The following is a 24,054-nucleotide window of genomic DNA, read 5'->3' on the forward strand; positions in this document are numbered from 1 at the left end:
AGAAATGGTGCAGATAAGCTGTCACTTTTGAGTCAAGTTTTGGACATTTGTTTAGATATAAGGTGAAAAGTTCATGCTGGAAATGCCTCACAGTTGTAGTTTGCCTTGAAATTCATCAGAGGGTGTTTTAAAATTCACCATGATGACCTGCTGAGCTGTCACTAAATGAGGCTAATGTGTAATAAAAAAAAAGCAAAAAAACCTTTTTGCATTGACCCGTCATGTCTATAAGATGTGATGGACAATCAAATTAAGGTGATTAACAGTCGTGGCCTGTCAGCCGTGGGAATTGAACCCTGATCCCAGATATGCTTTTGTTTTCTTCAAAATACCACAGGGCCGTGTCATTTAGCCATCAAAACAGAGGACGATGTGGAGTACAGTCAAGAGAACAATCACTACACCAAAGCATCTGAGAAGCAGCAGATGGAGGTTTTTATGATTCTACACCATGAAGCCACAAAGACAAGGTTGTTCATCTTCTTTAGGGAAAATAAATAAATAGAAAAATACAGATGTCTTATTCTTCCATGACAACAAACCTGCAAATATCAGAAATTAATTCAGCTTGATTATCCATTTTGTTTTGTTTTTTTTCCAGCTACATTTTGTTTTCGAAGCTGTCTGAGCTCCTCATGTTGTCTCATTTGTACACTCTGTGTTCAGAGAGGCTTTTCATCCCGCTGTGGCCTCTCTGTGCAGAATACAGAACGCTCTAAGTTTCACTGTGAAGGTTTCTCACTGTTTTATTTTACTTTGTTTTATTGAGCGCAAGGTAGAAATAACTACTATAAAGAAACCCAAAAGTTGGTGCAGGTGTAAAGAAAAATGAGGCTGTAAAGTAATATAACACTGAAGTTTTAGTTTTGGGGTGGTTGAAGCTAAAAGCCGTCATGCGGATCCCTCCTCTGATGGAGTTTACAGTATTTTAACTCTCTATTTTCACTGTGAGGTGAGAGTGTTGACCACTGCACCACCGTGCCGCCTGCACAGACTTAAAACATTTTTTCGTGTCAACGAGGGATCAAATGTAGTTCAGATGTAGGGATTAAGACTGTAAACAACAGAAACAGGAGTAAACTTTAAATGTTTCATCTTAAAATCAGTATGCATCGGTACAGTGGAGGTAAACAAGTTTGTTCTGACATTTATTGTGCTTTGAAAAGGATCTGTGGCCAGAATTTTCATTAGCATTTCAGCAAACTCGCAATACTTTCGGACAGGCCTGATTTATTCTTTCACGGACCAATCCGCGGTTCCATTTGCTTTCATTCCTCATTAGTTGGGAATGCTCTGATTCATATGTTAAGTGATGCAATGTCTTCAGTGACAAAGCCTCGGCTGGAAGTTCAATGTGTTGGGCTAACTTTATTTTTTAATGAAAACCGGAGCCCCTCGTTAAAAAAAAAAAAAAAAAAAAAAAAAGGGAAGTGTGCTCGTGTTTGCCGAAGGTCACCGAGGATACGAACTTTCCTTTTGAAGTTGAGCTCAAATTGAGTGGGGCCGGAGAGCGGGCGAGTTGGTGCTCTGCCTCATCTGCGGACCCCTCGAGAGCCCACTGCAGTCGTCTTCCAGATTGCTGAGGGCATTTTAATCAAACCCTCCAAAAACTAAACCCACAATTTCCATACTTTACACACACACACACACACACACACACACACACACACACACACACACACACACACACACACACACACACACACACACACACACACTGTCTTTAAGGCCTTGCAATAGCCACTGCATTGCCTTCCTTTACTTTCCTGGACACACAATATACTGTATCTACTTTTTCATACTTCATGTTGACCGTACATGGTGTTAGATTAACTTCCTGGAGAGCTATGCACACACACACAGAAAAAGTTGGAGAGAGTGAAAGTAACCAAACAACCCTAAATGACTTACTTCTTTTTCTTTTTTAAATTCAACTAATGTGCAATCTCAACACTTTTTTCCCCCCCAAACGACATCCCACTGTAGTGTTAGTACGTAATTAAAATTACTCCTCCTTCTATAAAATCAATGAGTTGCCAGTTTTCCGGGTGTGTAAAGCACCGTCTTAAATGTATTTTCACCCTTGCATCATCAACATCATCACCATCAAGTGGCATGTGTGTTTCCCCTCAAGTGCAGCATGCGAACGATTTCTATTCAGATTTTATAACGCGGAGCACAATTAGCGCACAATCCCATCACTGGAAAACAATGAAATTGCTGACATTTCTTATCCCACTTGCTGGGGCGCTAATGCCCGGCACCTTTATTTGGATTTCAACCAATTTCATTTTGACATCAGATAAGCATAAACAAGGCTCATTAGCATCACTCTAATTAGATCTTCTGCCACGGCTCTGTAATTAGCTCCAAAAAAGCTCTTCTCAGATCTCGAAAGTTACATCAAAAGAAAATCTCTCTCAATTAGAATTCAGAATCCCATTTAATTTTCCCTTTGTTTACCTTTTTTTTTTTTTTTTTTTTCCCTAAGTAACAGCCTCCATGTATATGGTGCTTGACAGCCAGCATCCATAAGATTTCCATATTCGCCCGCCCCCTCACTCTGGTTTTTCTCTGCCTTCCTTCAGAGGCCTGACACAGTTTGAAAAGTCCACAAGCAGATCTCATGGTGCAAAAAAAAACGTCCTAATATGTTAAGGAAATGTTATTTTTCACTCAAAAGAAGCAATGAAAAAAAAAAAAAACATAAAAAATCTATGGCCATTTCTTTGATTGCTGGGTTTTACAGGGGAAAGTCTGAACGTGATACTTAAGGGTTTTTATCTTTAAAATCAAAACATGTCTTTCTCTTTTTCTTGCCTTGGGAAGAGTTGATTCAGTCAGCAGTGTGGCAATCTACATCTGAAATGACTGATGAAATATGCTGCAAAATGAGATTGTCAGCAGTCGTTCGTGGTGGTGGAAGAAGACTCGGGCCAAAATTGTAGAGGTTATTAAAATTAGGCTTCCACAGATATCGGCGTCGGCCTGATTCTATGTGCTGGTAATCAGAAGAGCGCTCCGATACCACTTTGTCGAAGCAACCACAGGGCAGAGCCAGGTGATCAGTGAAAGACAGAGCGCATCAACCTTGTGCTGATTGGCAATCCAATCGTACTGTGTCTTGGAAAGTTACGAGATGTTAAATCTTCTTCTTTTTTTTTTCTTCTTTTTTTTGTGCACTTACTGATGCTACCAGAGGTTGAGGTAACTGCTCAGTTCACGCCAATTCAGTCTTTTACTTTGCAGTGATTTGCAAACATTTTCAAGATATTTTGTGTTGCCTCCAGAAGCAATGTTGCATCAGGCCATTTTTAAAGGGTGACGATTTACTAGGAACACTATTGTTTGTGTAAAACAGTCATTTCGGGGCACTTTTACAGAGAAAAACCCAAGAGTTCAACAGTACACACTATTAAGAAATGACATTTTTGAGTCTGGGCTGAATCTGTGTGTTCTTTCCAGGCATTTTCCCCCAAACTCTAAATACATGTGTTGAAGGTCAGATTGTGACTCAGTTCCCTGTAGATTTCAGTACGATCGTCTTTCTGTGTTTTTCCCATGATGGACTACCAATCTGTTCAGGGTGTATCCAGCTGTCACTCAATGTTAACCAGGATCAGTGACCATCAAAAGAATAGAGATGGAGGAATAAAAGATGAATGGATGAAATGAAAGTGTTAAACCTCGCAGCATCAACCGGTGTATAGATGGACAGAATGAGTTTGACATTCAGTTCAATTCCATTTATTTATACAGCGCCACATACAATACAGTCATCTCAAGGCTCTTTTCAAGAGAAAAACCCAACAATTCCACATGAGCAAGCATAGGAGACAGTGGAAAGGAAACCTGCAGAACCAGACTTCTGTTTGGAGGTGAGACGATAGAGAGAAAAGGAGAGGACGTGAGAGCAACAAGCAAACAAAAGACGCTGACATCAGACGACTAATCCCACTTGCTGCAAAAATCTTTGGAACTAAAGTTTTAGATGTTCGTTTAAAGGTGTAACACCCCACACACGATTTTTCATCCGAAGCTCTGTCGAGCTGCTCCAAGATTGAGACAGACAGGAAGTTCCCACCTGTTAATCCAGTCAATTCCCAAAAACAAACATAAGTCAACGACAGAACATATTTCTTCATCTTTTTTTTTTTTTTTTTTTTTTTCTTTTTTCAGGATTCATCACACATCACCCCAGGCCAGAGCTCAAAGCCGTAAAAGCACTAATGTCAAGTGAACTTGAGCAAAAACACCTTAAGCCCTGCTCACACAACAAGTTTTCAGGGAGAAATTCAAAACTTTTGTGCTACAGGTGTCCACTTACACAACAACGGCGGTGTTAAGCCACTGAGAAAACAACTGTTTGAAAATGCCTGAACAAGGTTGAACTTTTTCAAAATGCTCCCGGCATTGTTGTGTAAACTGGACATACATTCCCACATTCCTGCAACACTGCTAGTTAACGCTCACTATGATGTTGTGCAGTGGGATTAATTCAAACCAGCACTAAGCATCTTGGAAAATAGGGAGTAACGAGGGTTTTCAGGGTGTAAGTCAGTGTTTGTGATTCATGTGCCAGAAAAAAAAAAAAAAAGGATAATACAATAATAGTAACTGATTAGATTTTCATACTGGCTCATAAGTTTAAAATAAGAGGATAACTATTTAAAATTAGAGGTGAAAGCTGTCAATTAGGGTGTTCTTGTATGCCTGATTAACTGTTGCTGATGCAGTGAAAGTGTCTCAACCAAAGTCAGTGCACGTTTGTAAGACATGGAGTATTTTTATTGTTTATTCCATTGGGGGGAAACCTCTTTGCCTCTAACCTTTTCCATTTTATGGATTCAGAATGCATTATTGTATTCTACATAATATATGCCGACTTTCGGCCCACAACAGCCAGTTTCCAAGACCTTGAATGTATGGTGAACTATGACCTTTCACACACATTTATATAAGCAGTGAAATGAGCTCACCGTCTGAATCAGAATGTATTTCCTTGTGAATATGAGTCAATGTTAAGTGCAGCACCAGACTCCAGAAGCCTGATCGGTAAAAAAGGAATTACTTGAGACTGCGAGAAGACAAAAGCCGATTGATTCGCTGAAGCACCAACACTTTATTTGCTTCTTTCGCTTTGTATCCTGACTCACTTGCTCCACATTTATTCTCTCCCACACTTGCGAGTCTGCAGTGATTGCCATGTGAAGCCTTGAGAAATAAAGGATCTTTGAGTGACCCGCTCTATTAATGGAGAATTATTCTGTCACTCCAGTTGAGCCTCGCCACAGACTTGCCGCGGCGTTCCTGATGTTGCTCGCGGGGCAAACGCACTAAACCTGTCACACAATGAATTGTTGAGAGGCGCTTTTTAAATATGAAGTGGCCCGGCAATGTTTAAGGGGAGTGGAGCACATCATTCAATGACACGTTGGCCCAAAGTGGAGGGTTTCAACACTTGACATTTGTCAGCAGGCTCTGCTGTTATTTCTCTCCGCCACTGTGGAGGTAAACTGTGCAGTTGTGTTCAGCACACTGAGTCCTCAATGCATTTTTTGAGGTTTTTTTTTTTTTTTGCACACAAAAGACTTCAGACATTTCGGAACATATGACCATTTTCTCAAACACTGCTGAGATCTACGCGCTGACTGACAACCTCTTTTGTTCTTCAGTTTACCCTCGACTGAGGTGTTTCCTGTACAGATGTCTCAGCCGTCATCTGCCCATGAGTGGAACGAATGATGTAAAAGGCAATCAAGACGCCAACTTTAAAAAAAACTGGAATCACATCTGTCCAAAAAATGGGTCATGAATTAGAAAAACACACACTGTATGTCACTTTTTTTTTTTTTTTTTGTCTCTCTTGCTGAGATTAACTGCACCCTTTCCAGATACAACTTATTATCTTAAGTAATGGTATCATTCATTCATTCATCACACACAGGAATCAGAAATTTGTTGAATGAGGTAAAAAAAAATAAAATAAAAAAATAACCAAATTCTGTTGAAATGCAAGCTAATCCCAGCATGAAAAAGCAGAAGCATTGAGAATGTAATTACTACTAATGTCGCAGTCGTTCATTATTGAGTGAATGCTAATGGTACCAACACTTACCCCTAAAAAGACAATTGGGGATTTATTTCTGCCCCCTTGCATGATTTTCTGCTTCCAATTACTGGACCCCCTTCTGTGTGGGGGAGGCTGAATGCATAAAAGACCAAGAATACAGAAAAATTGAATACCAGAGAAAATTACATGACAAAGGTAAGAAACAGCAGCACCTCGGGCTTTTATTGGAGAATCTTACATAATCACATCCTGGTACTGTACATAATAAGTGATTTCAGGCTGTAGACTTGAAAACATGAAATAAGAAGATAATTAATTGCAATTTCAAGCCCACCTAACACTCTACAATTTATGCAATGATCTGTGTTTTTTAATAAGTGAAACTAAATAGATTTGCAGCACAGAAATCAATTAATCCTCCATCCCATGAATTAGAAAGAAAACACATAAATGCATAGAAGGAACAATTGAAATAAGGAGCTCAATTAAAAGTACTCAGTGACATGCATGAAAAATAAGCATCCTAAAGCATTTTCTGTTCAGAAATCGCCTTAAAAACACAGAAATTAGAAGCATCAAGCAGAAATTCTTTAGCCGTTTCGGAGCCGCCCAGCTCTAATCTCCTTGCTGAACATGCGAGTGTTGACCGAAAACATGGGGAAGACCATGCACTGAGTGATATGAAGTCATTTGTAACTGCCACTGACAAGCAGCCTGTGTCCACAGCTACTTGCGGTGTAATGTATTAGTAGCCAGCAGGGTACACGGGGGTGTTAGTTGTGGTTCGCTCTCAATCTAAGGCAACCCCGCTGTCAGAGAACACAGAAACATTGGCACGAGTGCGCAGCCTAATACATGAAACTGTCAAAATGCTAACAGGCCTGGCACACTGTTCGGCCCGGGAGGCTGAATTCATTTTTTTCTTCCCCCCTCCAGTTCAACACAAGCATATGAGTCTTTTCCCAATGAAACCAGAGCGAAATAAAGGAACATTTCAAAATCCAGCACAATTAGGGAGGGAAAAAAGTGATCTTAATTATCTTGAGATAACAACACGTGTGAAATAATTGCCCTAAATTACAGTGACAGCATTCTGTTTGGCAAAAACAGGCACACGGTGCAGTTCGTGAGCCAGAACACCGAGTCGCTTGCTGATAACTGTTTACTGCCATCAAGCGTTGTAATATGCTGTTGACATTTTAAAAGGGGCTATCACCCTTGAAGACACACAGGCATTTTTGATAATGACCTGCTTTAACACTGTGATTATCCGGGTTTTTCTGCTTTATATTTGCTCTGTTGACAAAACACCCAGTTGAAAGGCACAATTGGAAAGACTTGAGATCAGGCGGCCCATTAGCACCAGGTGGAGGGAATGACACTGATTCTGTCTTTATCGAAGCATCTGATGGAACAAGTGAATAGTTTGTCCTCAAATTTGATATTTAAGAAGCTTTAAAAACGGGTAAGGGTGAAAGTTTGAGTGATTTTGATGACAAATCTTGTGGCTTTTTATCAATCAGAAGAGGTCCAGCAATAGAAAAGCTGTGAAGTGACCAGTCTCTGGCCCATGTGATCCAATCCAACAGACAAGCTGCAAAAGGTAACGCTGGTTCTGATACGGCAGAATATGATGGAACAGGCCGCTCGTCAGCGCTGTTGTTTGGAATATGGAAGTAAACCTTAAAAATCCAACCCTTCTGGGAGAATTAACACTGAGGTCTTAGTGAAATTTTTGGCAGTGAGATACTTCAAACCTGCTTGGTCTTTTATCTAGGTCACTTATAAGGAATCATTTGAACATAAGACCAAGACCTGCTTGAGATTTTCTTGGCAATAGTCAAGCAAGACATTGCGAAGAGCTGGCTCACCACATATTCTCCGAATTATTAGAACTGGGCGTTCATAATCCAGGTCATTTTCATAAAGAAGTTGAAAATGCAAGAATCTATTTTTTACAGTTTCTTATGTACATGCAGGATGGCAACAAACAAGACCTGAGTACTAATTTTGATTCATGTTTTTTTATGGTAATTTTCATGCTTTTGCATTTCAGGCACATATGTATTCAAGTATAAAATATAAAGTGGGGGAACAAGCAATATGATGGAACGATATATGTAACAACTGGTAACACTTTGCTTGAAGCCTTCATGTATAACATCTTATAAGTACATTATAGCACTGTATAACTATAGTTATAAACCCTCAGAAATGATCACAATGATCAGGACCTAACCCTAATCCAATTCTGTATAGTGGATTATACAGCATTGTGATCATTTGAGTGTTTATAACTACTTATAATATATTATACAGGTGGGCTTCAAGTAAAGTGTTACCTAACAACCAAACATCTTTTCAGCTCCCTTCCAAGTTTCTTAGGTTCTGAGATCGGATGGGATTGGATGTTTTTGGGGCACTTATGTCATAATCTACAACTACCAAACAAGCTGACAGATTGTACGTAAGGTAACGCAAAACCAAAAACTCATGGAGATTGAGAATAAGAGAGAACCGATTCTACAAAAGCCTTGTTTATACGTTCCACCAACCAGCTTCTCCTCCAACGGGGTTCCAAACCCACAAGTTTCTGATTCTGGTCCTGGAGATTCTGCAACACCTCTGATTTTGATGAGTGGCTGCTGATTTGGTTTTCTGAGGAGACTGGTGAAAATGCAAAAATGAGAACAGTTTGACATTCAGGTGTATTTATTTACTTATATTTATACATGGGAGTTTCATTTAGACCCAGGGTCTCATCTTCAAGAGCGATTTGTTTCGGGTGGGTAGCAGCAAAAACAAAGTACAGAGAAAACGTGAGACTTGCTGTGACAAAAGCATGTAAGACATTGGAGCCCCCCCCCCCCCCCCCCCCCCTTTTTTTTTCCAGTGTTTATATCAAGCAGTTTCAATACTTTTTTATTCATGGTTTTAACAGATTCAACAAATCGAGGTCAGCTTTTAGCTGAATGTACCATGGGATAAATCTGATATGTATGTTTTTTATATTGTTCTGTACAGCACTTTGTAATCTGCGAAAGCACTATGTAAAGACATTGTACTTTTTTAATCTTTGCAATTGGTTTACACAATGCTAGTGATATGTAGTTTTTACCAGTTTTACTTTAGAGATTTTTTATTTTTTTTTTTAATTATTATTATAATTAGTGTGTGTTTTAATAGTGATTGTTTACATATAGGTTAGTGTAAACCTGTGTGCCACCGTAGAGGAACATGACCTGTTAGGACTTTGACAATCTTCTGTTGATGTCTCAGTTCCAGATACCAAAACACACAATCCAGTTTCTAAAGAAGTCCGTATCTCGATGGATTATTGTTGTCTGGGTTGCAAAAGGGGAGCAGATGTTTTGGCTAATCGGTGAACACAACCTCAACCTCACTCTGGGTTAGTGGTGATGGTGAAATGGACATTTGTGCTGCTTCATTGAACTGAATATGATTTCCTGCATGTGTTATTTCCAAACACTGCACTCAAAATCGGCAATGAATTATTTATTTTCTTTGTCTCTAATTCATCTGGGATAGCAAAAAAAAAAAAAAAAAGTCAATAAAGAACTTCTGGTTGCACTAAGTAGGGCATCCATTTGATTTATGTTTTTTAATAAATATGCCAAACAGAGACATAGAGGCATTTTACTGTTTCTTACTTTTCCTGTAATGGACTGATAGAAAAAAAAAAAGAAAGAAAAAAACCTTGCACAGATCTACACTAGTAGTTTTCAACCCATTTTTCTGAACCCCCTCAAAGCCTCATTATGAAATCCACATGTTCTTCATGTGTACAGGATGTCAAAATGACCCAACGTGTTGCTTTTTAATGTGTTAGTAATGTAACAAGTATCTACTACCATGTAAACAGACACCCTAAATATAATGCAAGTTGTGTGCTGATCTTTTTTTCTGATTGGCAATCACAAGAACCACCATATTTCCTGGATATTTTTAGTTGTTTGGCTGCTAATGCAACATATCAAAATATATATAGCAGTATATACCATGTTGCCCCATGAGATGTCACTGTATGACAGCAGAATGCTGCTACCGTACTGCAGAACAATCTTAACTTCCTAGTGTATTTGACAAGCATTGCAACCTGAATTTTCCAGGAAAGAAAAAAAATAAGTTCATGAATGCTACTCTTACGTTTGGACATCGAAACATACATTTGTTAATCATCCTTATAACTGAAGGGTGACTTGCAATGTAGTCTGGGAAATACAGTAATCACTACTGCACTGTTCAATTCATTTACTCTCAAAATAGGACAGATATTGTTTTTTTTTTCTGTAATTCAAGTTTATTACTCAAGCAAAAGCTGTAAATTTGATGTTATCATCATCAAAACACAGAATTCTTTAAAATGTGGGTCAGAGTGCCCTAATAAACAGAGCTGATGATATACAGTTTGTTCAGAGCTCAAATAAATTGGTATTTCAAAAACAGGTGAGTTGAAATTAAATGAGAAAAAAATAAACTTTTTTTGTGCTTCTGTTTTAATGTTTCAACTAGGGCTGGACGATATGGCCAAACATTTTATCACGATATAGTTCATAATTTCAGTCGATACGATATAATTCCGATATCGATATAAATAATACAAAAGCCTCAGAAAAACTGTTAAGAATCATGTACATAATGTACTACCTGTAAACTAGAAATTATTTATCCAGGAAGCTCCTCCAGTATAAAATTTTAGAAATAAAAACTACAATAAATTAAATGTTTACCTTTTATTTAAGAAATATGAAATCACTGTCAAATAAACGGAACTTTCACCTTTTTCAATATAAATAGCTTTAACTTTACACTTAAAGACAGTTATGTTATTGTTATAGATTCAAACAAAGGTGCTTCAACCAGGAAGAAAAATAAAAGTGCTCAGAATTACTGCAATAAACAGAAAAAAGAATGAGCAACAACAAACATAAATATTACTGGGACAGGGAATTGAAATAACTGCCATACACTCACCTTTTCAATAGTAATAGCTTTAACTTTTAAACTACAACACAGTTTTTCTTATAGATTTAAAGAAAGGTGCTTCAACCAGGAAGAAAAATAAAAGTGCTCAGAATTACTAAGGTTAAGTACAGAATTACTTAAGGTTGGAGTGATTGTGGTGACACTGCAGCGAATCCCTGCACTGTTTTTTTTTTTTTTTTTTTTTTTTTTTTCTGGTGGTATTTGTCTTCACTGTTGCAGCGTCTTGTAAATTGTAGACGGTCCCTTAACCCCGCAGCACTACTGGCTGCTAATCGAACACAATATTACTTCTGACGCTTGATAGACACTTTTAATAAAAATGAGCTTGTAGCATGTAGTCCACCTCACAACGATGGGATGGAGGCGCCCTTTGTGCGTTACTGACGTTTTGTTAAAGAGTTATTGAGACCGAAAGTCCGCATCTGTCAACATGCTTCTAACTTTAATGGGCTGTTCAGTGAATGATAAACCTAATTCTTAGCCACTAATTAATATTTCGTGCGCGCAATTTATTATTTCGCGGCCACAAATTAGCTTGTGGAAGCTTATTCAGTCGCATTTACATCACGAGTTCTCATTTTGGAGCTCAAACTTACCGCGGTGGAGCTTAGCTTGTAGCATGAGCTGAGGACAGCCAGCTGTGGTGTTCTGCTGAGTAGTGATCACTCTCTTGCAGCGCTTTCTGTTCGGCTAGAATCAGCGGCGCTGTGAACAGCAATTAATAGTTGTGAAACGCACACTGTAATGCACTTTATCGAAAATTTGTTTAAAATTCATATGACCGTTATTGAATAAAAATATACCGCGGTATATATTGCTATCGAAATTTTGTCCAGCCCCTAGTTTCAACAGTTACACATCACTTGGGCATGAACTCAATTATCGAGCTGCAGAGCCACTTTCTCTAGCTCTCTGTCCTCCTCGTGAGCTAACAGTTAGCTTCATTAACGTCATTAAAGCTCTTGCTTTAAGAAAAAATACAATCGTGGAATTAGTTCCACAGCTACACAGCGACAATTACTGGAATTTTGGGTGGTTGATGGATTATTTGCTAATTCGTAAGCACAGTGTAATGGAAATATAGTTGAAACCGACCCAATAAATGACAAGACTACAGAAAATGATGCAATCCCCTTAGCAAATCTGGTAGCCATCTTGGAAAATGGCTGCCAGTGTCTGAACATTTTAAACTGCATTTGTTTCACCCAAGATAAGTCTTTATCGCACTTGTGTTTCTTACGTTATACGGTACGTGATATTTTGAGTGACTTTGATCACAAACAGCATAATCTTAAGTGTTGAGGAGTAGCATAAGTTCACATCGACAGAAGCTTTTGATCAAGGTAACCTGTATCCTGGAATGTACAGTATGTCTGTTCAAGTATTAACAGTGGTAGAATGAAGGTACAGGGCAAATACTAACTAAACACGGTGGTTTCACTTCTCCCAGTGGATTTTCAGTTTAACTTAAACTATTATGACCAGATCAAGAACGTTTTAAGAACAACACCAGATATGAACACATTCTGAAACATTGGTTGTTTTTGTTTGTTTTAATCCTCACCTTTAAGCCTCACAAAAAAAAAAAAAAAAAAAAAAATCCAGATTTTCTCAACTTATTTCTTCTGTTGAGGTACACTACGCTCTTGGTTTGACTGACGATGAAGGGATGTAGTTGCTACTTCAATCCTTTTTATCTTGTTGTGGCTGCAACTCATGATGGACATTTGGAGAAGATTTCCGTAAAACATGCGGGACGTGATGTGAAGCAGCCGAAACACTGCTGCAGTTCAGTTTTTCATTGTTTCATTGTTTCAAGAAGAACAAGAACTGTCACTTTTGAGTAGAATTCTTTGGGACAAATAGTTTCAGTTTCAGGAGCCACTGAGACAACAGACCTGGAAGTGGCTGGAAAATGTGGCAGCTATATTCAAGTACAAGCAGTGGTCGGATGAAGCTATGAGGGCAGCGGCAGCTCAACACATAATCTCCACGGATGTGATCACTTCCGTCCTTTCAGTGGATCTTCTCTTTTAATGCCATTAACGAGGTTCCACCTGTAAGTCAACTGCTTTTAATTAAATGGCGTTTTGGTGCGGGCTGTGGCCGGGCTCCGGCTCCACAGGGGAAAACACGGCAAGCGAATCATAAATCTGTCTCCAGAAGAAGAAGAAGAAGAAGGAGAAGGTCCTGTGGTAATATCACATTTGAGTGGAAGCCTTTTGGATAATGAGCTTAGCTTTCAGAGCGGCTGAGGGAACTCCAGGGATGCAACTCCTTAAATCCTCCTCTCTTTTATGTCGCAACCTCTCTCCAAGCAGAGACGTCTAAATGGAACATTAGCCATTTATCACACTTCTTTTAGTTCCAACTGAGCCAAGTTTGAAAGAAAAAAAAAAAAGAAATCACAGACTTGCTGTGCGTCGTTTAAGTTTTCATTTGCAAACTTTCAGACAACGGAAGTACACTTGCGATTGTTTCGCTTGACATGTTTCACTTTGTAATCATTTCGTATTAATAAGAGATGAATTTTTGATTGGGCGAAGAGCAGAAGTCAGTGCTTGCACATCCATCACTTTAAAAGGCATCCAAGTGCGACACAGACGATATAATCTGCTACCGTACAAGCAGATGATGATGGCAGATACTTTGAGCAGCATTACACTTTCTGGGAACATCTGTCTCTCTCCACAAACATACATAATCTCTAATCCTGCTCGCTCTTTTTTTTTATATCCACAGACACATACTCTCTCTGTTTCACCATTTTTGCTAAGTTCTGCAAAATCCCTTCTTCTGTTCGTCCACACGAAACCCAGGCTCACTTCATCTCCTTGCTGGTGATTGTAATTACTTAAGGGAAAATATTAGTGATGTTTCTGCGAAACATGGCAGTTTCTTTGGAAATACTTTCTAGAACAACCAAGTTGTGTCTTTCAGTTAGCATCACAGGTGTCTTCAAATTGGTAATCAGTCAGTCGGCCTCTTCTAAGGCTGACAAGTAGTCACTGAGCTGTTTGATGGCATCTTGTCACACTAAAAGACCAGAGGAAGTAAAGGAGACAGTCATCTCACGAGCTTGCAAAGAAAATTACAGACAAGTGTCTTGAAGGTATAAGATCATCTTCAAGCATCTTGATGTTCCTGTGACTACAATTGCTCATAGTATTCAGATATTTGAGATCCATGGGACTGCAGCCAAGCTGGATGTGGTCGCAGGAAGAAAATTGATGACAAATTGAAGAGGCGGTTAAGAGGAACAAAAGAGCCCAGAACAACCGCCGTAGAAAAAAGAAAAAAAAGAAAAAGGTGATGGACAAGGCGAAGGCACATCAGTGTCACATTGCACTATCCGCCATTATTTGAGCTAAAGGGGACTTCATGGGAGACGACCAAGGAAAAAGCCATTGTTTAAAACAAATCAGAAATAAACAAGACTAGAATTTGCCAAACTGCATGTTTACAAAGCCACGAAACTTCCGGGATAATGTCCTGTGGACAGATGAGACAAAAGTGGAACTTTTTGGAAAAGCAAATCACCTCTCCGTTCAATGACGCAGAAACAAATCACACCATGAAAAGAAGACACTTAACACTGGCGAGGAGCAAAACATTGGATTATTCTGAAGTGGCCTTCTATGAGCCCTGATCTGAACCCTATTGATCCTATTGATCTGTGGAAGGAGCTGAAACATATCGTCTGGAGAAGGTACCCTTTAAACTTGAGACAGCTGGAGCAGTTTTCTCATGAGGAATGGGCCACAATACCTGCTGAGGTCCAACTAAAAGTTTCATAAATCGTTTGATGGCGGCGATAGCTTCAGTAGGCTGAGCAACAAAATGTAAGTTCTTAATTTTTTCCTTTTTTTTTTTTTTTTTAATTTTTGTTCCTCAGGAATGAAAAGTGACAAAAACGGTCTGTCTTCTCCAGAGTCGTCCAGACTGTTTACCCATTTTTAACTGTGTGGAACAGAAGCACCACTGGAATTCGCAGGAGCACACCTATGCTAATGAAGCTATTTCATTTTTTTTTTTTTTTTCTCCTTCTCCAAATGAACTGCTAATGAGACGGGGATTGGCAGAGGGGATTGTTCCTTGTTTGAAATGCTAATTAAATTTTGAAGTGAAATTACAGTTTGGTCACATGACAATACAAAGATAGTACAGTGAAGAGCCAGCAAATGGAAATGGCCACAAGAGAGAGGCCCAAAAAAATAAAATTAACACCATCTGTGATTTTTTTTTTCTCCCCCCCTTTAACTAGTTATGGCTTGGGACTGAACTCGTGTGATTTTATTAACAGTTTGAACAGTGACAAACCCATGAACAAACACTTATATATCGATATTTTCTCACATGATAGTTTTACAGCTATGACTCAATCACACAATGAAGCAAAACAAAATATTTTCTGCCCTGGCTGCATTTAAAATGTTAAAAGCCGGTTTGTGCAACTAGAGTATTGACATCAGCTTCATGCTATTAAGCAATCTCCATTTATGTTAATATCCAAGTTGAGTTCATGTAAACACACTCATCAATTCCATGCAAATGTACAACCTCAGTTAATACTAATATAGAAGCTCAGTTCAAACTAATATGCAACCTATATCTGAGCTTTTGTACTAGCTCAGTTCAGGACAGACAAGGTAAATCAAACAGTAGGAACATGGAGGAAAGAATCTCAAACTGAAGTTTTGTTTGAACTTATTGAATCTTTTCAAGGCAGTGAGGTCGCTTCTAAAGGAAATAAAAAAAAAAAAATCTCTTGTATTTTAAGTACTTTCAGCTTTCAACCGACTCCATGTTTGTTTTTTCACTGTAACTTTTTTCTTAGATTCTCTGCTTTGTTTGGTAGGAATTTATAGAATCACCTCTGTTAGCACCAAATAATTGATGTTTCTTCTCTCGGAAGCCTTTCAAATCATAGTGTAAACCGCATCGGAGACGGTTTAGACAATGCAAAGGACCCAAAAAAAAACAAAAAACAAAAGTCTTTTCCAAACTCCTCACTTTGGCAGCAGTCGAAGACAGTGAAACGGTTTCAGAGAAATACCGAGAACTCTTTCATGAATATTCCAGTATAAAGAGGTAGAACATGTACAACAAGCAAAAGCAAATGAGAGCAAGCAAATTCAAGCATAATTAAGATTTTTGTCGCCCTGTTGTGTTCATGATGTTTTGTTAAATAAACCTCAGTAATCTCTATGAAAGAAAATGTGACCTCGTAATTAAGAGACTCTTTTCTTTTGGTGAAAGAGTAAAAATCAACAAAGGTGAAATGGATACAAATAATACACAGCTAATTAATATGGGATTGCAAAAATGATTAAAAAGTGCAAGAAAGGAAAGAAGTAAAAAATCTAAAACAGCTAAATTAACTGAAATAGCTAAATTGATTGTCTAAAATGGCAAAATCTACTAAAAATAACATTAAAGAAGAAATAAAGATCAAATGTCTGGTATCAAAGTCAGAAGAAGTCGGATTTTGAGTAAGCTGGAAACGCTTTGTTGATGTTGGTTCTGTGGAAGGTGAAAACATCAAGCTCACGATGACGTCCTGACGAGAGATGACAGCCCCGTCTGATCGGGACCATCTGACCCTCGAGCGCACGGCGTTCTGTCTTTAAGGGTCCTGTAGAATCAACTCCTTCAAACATGGCCGCTGCCCGCCTCGTCAGTCCTCGTCTTCCTGTAATGACGGATGCTTCTGTCTGGTCAAATTAGCGAGCCAGTACTGTGACACTGCCGACCCCACCCCCAATTCATTTTGATTTAAATCTAAATGACAAATTCAGTCTATTAAAAGAAAATATGAGGAAGTAAGTGTGTTTATGAAGAATGGTCTGCATCAGCTTGAAAGTCAGCAGTCGGGAGTCATTGAGTTTTGGAAATGTTTCTGAAAAGGCAGACAAAGCTAACCTACAAGTAGGCATTTTTAGCCGGTTCATCAAGTATACGTCCTCAAAAAAAAAGAAAAAAAAAGAACAACCTTATTCTTTACAGGCTTTAGGATTTTTTTTTTTTTTTTTTTTTTTTTTTTAATTAGAAAGAAATACTCTTAAAATCGGTCTGAGGACAGACTTGATGCTACAGTGATTTATAACCACAACCTATTAGCCAGTTAAAGGTTCTTAAAGGTTGTAAAAGCCTCAAAATTGAGAAGAGATTGGTTTGGTAAGGAACTCTGGCATATAGTCTGTTGATTCAACCGGCTTGATGCCTCCTCATTTCCTCTAATATACAGCTAGATACATACTAGTCTTAAATGTTGAGGTAAGAAAGACTCTTGGACAAACTGGATGCTGCAGTCAGTCAGTCAGTGCTGCTGAAGTTTATCATGATACTTTCCTAAATATGTTTTTTTTTTTTTTCTCTCTCTCATTGTGTTTGGTGATAGTGAAGTCAGGCTGGATGGTAATTCAAATTACTCGTCGAGCTACGACATATTGTTAGCGTAGTGGATTGATTTGTTGTTTATTGGTTAAATGAAGCAAGTCATGTCTTTTCATGACGGACATTAGAATTAAGCAGAGGAAAAAATAAATACCTTGAATTCAGTCTGAATTTAAGGACTTAACACGAGAGCTGAAAGAAATTTATTAAGAAGTATTAATGTCATTCCAGCTGAGATGTTCCCAGTGTATGTGTGTTATATTTCCATGCTGAGAACTCCAGAAACACGACTCAGATTAAAAAAGGATTAACAATCTCAGAGAAACTCGGCTAACTCCCCTCAGAAGGGCTGAGCCGTGTTCGTGTCGTCTCTGTGGACAAAGGAACTCGGCGACTCGTCTCTCCGCAGTTTGTAACGAGAAGAAGCAGCTACCTGCCATCTTTAAGCCTCCGTCAGTCCCGACTAATCGCAGCAGACACGGAGGTCCTCTGGGCGGGCAGCCAGCTGCAGCAGAAGGACGCCCGCTGTCACATTCTCTACCCGGCAACTAAAAAAAAACAAAAAAAAAAAACAATACAGTGCACAATAAAGAAAACTGGACTCAATACTAAGCGAAAATCCCACGAAAAAAAAAATCTGTAGTAAGTCCAGTTTTAACAGTAATGAGCAAACAATGCATGAATGCATAGAAAGCTTTTCTTGCATTAAAACACTTCTGGCACCAAAAACACTGATGGGAACATAAATGCTTTTGATTTTGTCTAGTTGCTGGGACATTTTAGCTGTTTTTGCTTTTTAGTCATTTGATTTATTTAGATGTTTTTGCAAGTTATTTTTTGTTTTTGCTAGCTGGTGCTGTTTCATCCATTTTTGCATTTATTGCGGGTCTGTTTTCATTGTTAAGTATCCTCAGAAATTAAGCATCTTAGTTATTTCAGCAGTTTCAGCCATTTAACTTTTGCCGTTGTTCTCGTTTTAGTCATTCACCTCTCTTTTAAGCCACTTTTAATCTGTTTCAGCTGCTTTAGCCCTTTTATCTTTGTTAGCTTTAACGATTTTGAGTGTTTTTGCTGCTTAATGCTGTGACCGTGACCTTTTTTTTTTTTTTTTTTGATGAGGTGATGTGATGCATATTGCAGTTCACATAAACTGCAGAGCTTTATTTAAAGGTGCATTAAGGAGTTTTTCAGCTTTAAAAATACTTATTTTCCACCATAAATATCTTACAAATATTCAATAATGTGTACAATGTGCCCTGACATATTCATTGTAAATACCTCTAACAGCGCTAAATTGTCACTTGAAAGTCGCAGTGCCGGTCCGGCACCAGAATTTTTTGGGGGAGAATTTGAGATGATGTGACGTAATGCACGCTCCGGCTGGCCTGATATCCTTAAGTTTCGTTTTGTCCGCCATTATATCGCCAGATGCTTAGCAGCAACAACTTAGCAGTATTGAGGATGGATCTTCCAGAAAGTAAGAAAAGCCCGGCTTCTAGCGCTGCCACAACTCCAGCACAGACCCCACCAGGCAAAAGAAACTCAAATTTTACTCGAGCTCTACTTAAAGAGCGAGAAAGGAATCCCCCTCTTCTGTGCACGTACATGGATGGAAGCCACAGGCACGTGTTTCACTAAGCTGCAGTTACGCCTAAGGCTTGCAGGGGGCGCTGTTTCACATAAAACGTGCAAACTCCATAAAAGCCCCTTTAAGTGTCATTCATTGCTTCAAAGTATGATACAATAAAGTCAAGCAACATCAAGAATCTGATATTTATAGTATATTTGTTTGTTTTTTTTGTTTGAATTTCTCAGTTTGACAGGGTTTAGATGTATGTATTTATTTATTTACTGGCAACATCCTACTTTCCATTTTCCACTAAATGCAGTGTATTATATGTTTTTGTCTGTTAAAGTCAAGCAGCTATTGGATTTGTTGTTTTTTTTTTTGTTTTTTTTTTGTATTATTCCAATTATCATGTGTGGATGGTTTTTATGAGAAATTCCCAAAGAATAGAAGCAACAGTTCTGACACAACCCTTTAAACCTCTGAATTATTATTATTGTTTTTTTATTTTTTTCTTTCGGGCTGCGTTTGACCAGAAATAATCTGACATGAAATGCTTGTTCAGAATATACCGAACCAGCTTCTTCTGGGTCCTTGATGGGATGTAATTTCTCTGGAGCTTCTCAAAGGACTCATCAAGTAGGACTCGGTTTGGACGCAGGCTCTCTTGATGTTGCCTCTTGCCGTGTTTCCCTGCTGATGGGATGATGTTGACATCAGGACTCGCCGAGGGTCATAACATCTGCTGCAAGACTCGTCGCTCCTCTTGTCCATGATTGGATTCCTTCATTGCTGCAGGTTTAATTTCACGATTGTTCTCTCCTGGTGGAAAATGACTTTGGGGTCGATCAGACGCTTGGTCGCTGATGGAGCGAACATGTCAACGCATGAAGAGTCTTCTGCGCGGTTTGTTCCATTGTCAGTGAGGCTGCAAAATATGAGGGCAGCATTTGATACAATGCATCCACAAAGTATTCAGCACACTGCACTTTGTTACAACCTTATTTCAAAATGGATTGAAAAATAGGTTCAGTTTCTAATAGACTGATAAAATACAGGACAAATAAAACATAAAGACAAAATGCAGTTTTAAAAATAGTTTTCCTATTAAGGGAGAGTAAATCCAAATCAACATGGCCTTGTGTTAAAAAGTGTTTGCTCCCCTCGTAAAAACATAACGTAACTGTGGTTTATCACACCTGAGTTCAGTTTCTCTCCCTCAACCAGGCCTGGTGACTTGCACACCTGTTCGCAATCAAGAAATTACTTAACTAGGACCTGCTGACAAAGTGAAGAGTACAAAACGATCCTCAAAAGTTAGACTTTGACGAGGCCACTTAAAAGTGGTCATTTTGTTTTTCTTGTTTCAGGAATACTGGAAATGAATATCCACTCTCAACACACGTAGCTTTCCATAAAGTTGACTAGTCACAATGTATGTTGCTTTTGGTCATCTCCATGAATCATTGACCAATTGGAACCAAGTGATGTGCACCAGAGCCCACACTGGTGCTGCAGTAATTTACTATAGTTTCTTTAGTTCAGTTTGTTTCATTCATTGTAAAAATGAAAACGTATCAGTTCAACAATACTGTACACAATTTTCATACCCATGAATGAAGGGAGCTGAAAGATGAATTAACTTATCTGCTCTCCCCATTTATCTCATGTAATCCTATTACATAACAGCCTAATGCTATTTAACTAATGTCCGACCACACGCAAGAAGGGTTGATTAAATGCCCACACACATACGTGTGTGTGTGTGTCATATATATATATATATATATATATATATATATATAGGTTTTATTGATTACATTTTTTTAATTCAAAGACATTTGTGTTTAAAATGTGATTCCTATTCCATCCTTTATGTGACTGTATAAAAGGCCTCTCCGAACCGAGCTCCCGGGCTAAATTTCAACCCCGGCGAGCACCTGAGTCAGAGCCAGGAGTGGTGGGGTTGTGACGTGAGGAGATAGATTCACTGACAGTGTTCATCCACTACTTCGGGATGTCAAGGAGGACATTTAAATACATCTGTCAGCGTCTCTGTCCATATTGCTCTCACGGATCTTCAGCGACCCATATCTGTAAGTAAGTACGTCGGAGTTGGACTGTACTGGCTAGCAACAGATGCATGTGACCACGCCTTAACAATCAGTTTGGAATTGCAATAGTCATCGTTTGTTCAATAGTGCACAATTTTTGCTCCGCAGTCTGCTTTTGTCCTAATTCCGGAGTACATTAAACTACCTCAAAAAGATCATGGTGTGGACCATATTCTCATAATTTGCGCCTGAAGTCAACCACATTGACAATTTCAACCCAAAATAGTGGTACTCATTTTTCAAGGAGTCGTCAATCATGAGTTGTAGTAAGCCCATTTTGTTAAACACACAGACATTTTTTTATTTAAAATGTGATTTAATTACTAAAATGCATACTTTCAATTATCTAAAAAAGGTACTTGAAGATAGCTTTTTGTCAGACACCAATGCGACTCTTTATGCTACTGTACCCTTTTTATTAACGCTTTGACTATTTTCACAGTTTTTGTTTCTTTGTTTTTAAATTGTAAAATACTCAGCAGTTTCACCAACGTCCGTCTGGAAGGCCTTGAAGTGTCCACGATGCCAGTGTTCTTAAGAATTCCAACAGATAGATAATGGCACCATTTTTCCACCAGTCAGAGATTACTTTCACATCACAATTTAGAGAGTTTAAGTGCACATAAACCCGTTGTGTTATGTTAATTTTCCCTCTGGTATATTTCCATCATTGAAGGAAGCTGAAGAGATCATGGGTGTTGAGGTACCACTCATGCTGCTTGTTGATGCTGCATATCCAGTGTGAAACTGAAGGGGCACACTGACACAGGGACCCCAACAGATGAGAAATTTTAATCCAAGATCCAAAATGTTCAACGTTAACTAGAATTGTGTTCAGATGTTATTGTTTTTGTTTCATTCACCACAGCAACTTTTAGTTATAATTTCAACATGCATACAACGGTTTTAAAATTTTCAGTTGTTTGGAAGAAAAACTTAACAAAAAGTGTTTATTGCTTCCCACTGAAAGTTCAATATAACACTCTGTAGGATCTTAACATTCCAGAACAGTAACTAATCTTGTACTTAAGAGACACGCTGTGTCCTTCCACTGTACTCCGCAAAAGTTAATTGCTCTAAAACCGAAAATTCCTCCTTTAAAAACATCAAATATTGAACAATATTGTAACAAACACTGAACAAAACTGCATATTTCTGTAAAACTAAAAACCATTTCAAAACGGATTCCTCAAAATGAGTTACCTGTGTTTGTCATCTGAAGGCTGGTCGGACAGAGGATGTAGCTGAATGAGTGATGCCTGCTGAGCTCGATCAGAGGGTTTTCTGGTTCCTGTCCTAAAGGCCAACTCTGATTAGGATGATGTGGAAGAGCATTGTTAACGTACAGAGGGGGATCCTAATTCCTGTATGAAGGAAATTTGTTTTTTGTTGTCATTAAATTACTGAAATGAAGACATGGCGTGTAGAGGGGAAGAGAGAACAAGTTGTTGTGTCGAGATATTGTATGTGCTAGCTGTACTGCTCCCTGGTGGAATGGTTTCGATCCTTAAATGAACTATGTTAACATGGGGAACATTTTAAGATCACGTTGTGTTAGGCTGCTTGCACCTTGAACAGTCGGTGTGATTCGTTCATCTTTAAGGCAGTCGTGATCTTGTCTGCAAACACTTCCAGCATTGTCTCCATTTTAGCAAGCAGTCGAACACTTGCCAACAACCTGCTACTAAAACCTGATGAAAGACAACTATTGGTTTGTTACCGATGGATGTAGTAGATGCAATTGCAAGATTATTAACACTCTGTGCAAGCGTGGAGTGTCCTCAGAGGCAGATCCAGATGGGAGCGACACAGGGGCACTATCACTCAATGTAAAGACACATGCAACATATCAAACATACTGTCATATTTCTTATTCAAATGCTGTCATGTGTGTGGTTACAGCTGTTGGAGATGATCCTTCAAAAGCACCTACATGTATATCTCATCACATGTATGCAGGAATTGATTCTCTTGACATTGTCAGACAACCTGTGGTAAATTATGTGGAATATGCGTCACTTGGAAATTAATTTAACATTCATTTTATTTCATATGTATTAGCAACAAACTGAGAGACCGTTCATGTTAACCCAGCTGCTTCATTGTTGAAGCTGCTTGCTGGACTGTCCAGTGTCTGGGCTTTCAGGCACCTCATCAGCGGTCCAGTAGCTCTATCAGCTGACAGCAAGGTTCGCCACCCAAAACCAAGGTCGAGCTCTTCACAAAACAAACGGGTGACTCGGCCACGACGGCTCCATTTATCTGTGCCTTTCACTACTTTAAATTTACTTCTGCGGCTCTTAATGTTTCTCTGGCCATCATCTCTGCCAGTTGTTTGGAAATGATTTCAAACACTGACCAGTTCCGGTACGTCTCCTCTAGTTTGGCTTGAGCTGAGATGTCAGCTCAGATACCGATGAGGTCCAAAACCTGGAAGTGTCTGCATTGATTCATCCCGTCACCTGTCGCTGTCATGTCAGCCTCCTTCCATTTTACTGCTGCTGGCGTAATGCGGGACTAACAGCTCTTGAGCATAGGATGGGGCGTGGTTGTTAAGAGTTTTGTAAGTTTAAAGAATTAAATTAATTCCCTAAATTCAAAGTTTAACAGGAAGCCAATGAAGAGAAGCTAATAATGAAGTGGTGTGATCTCTCCTACTACTTTCTTTAATCACTCCAATGGAAAAAATGCACAACCACATTGACTCTCATTTACTTTGAGACACTCTCTTCTCACCTCGTTTCACAAGGTAACAACGCATCACATCAATGAGGATCCGCTTCCACTTAGTTGTAGGTATCATCTTCAGGAAATTAAAAGAATATGTTGAGCCTGAATTTATGGCACTAAAGCTTTTTAGTCTTTTAGACAAATCCTTTTGTCTTAATTAAAAATGT

The sequence above is a fragment of the Salarias fasciatus genome, chromosome 9 (assembly GCF_902148845.1).
Source record: "Salarias fasciatus chromosome 9, fSalaFa1.1, whole genome shotgun sequence".
Taxonomy (NCBI): domain Eukaryota; kingdom Metazoa; phylum Chordata; class Actinopteri; order Blenniiformes; family Blenniidae; genus Salarias; species Salarias fasciatus.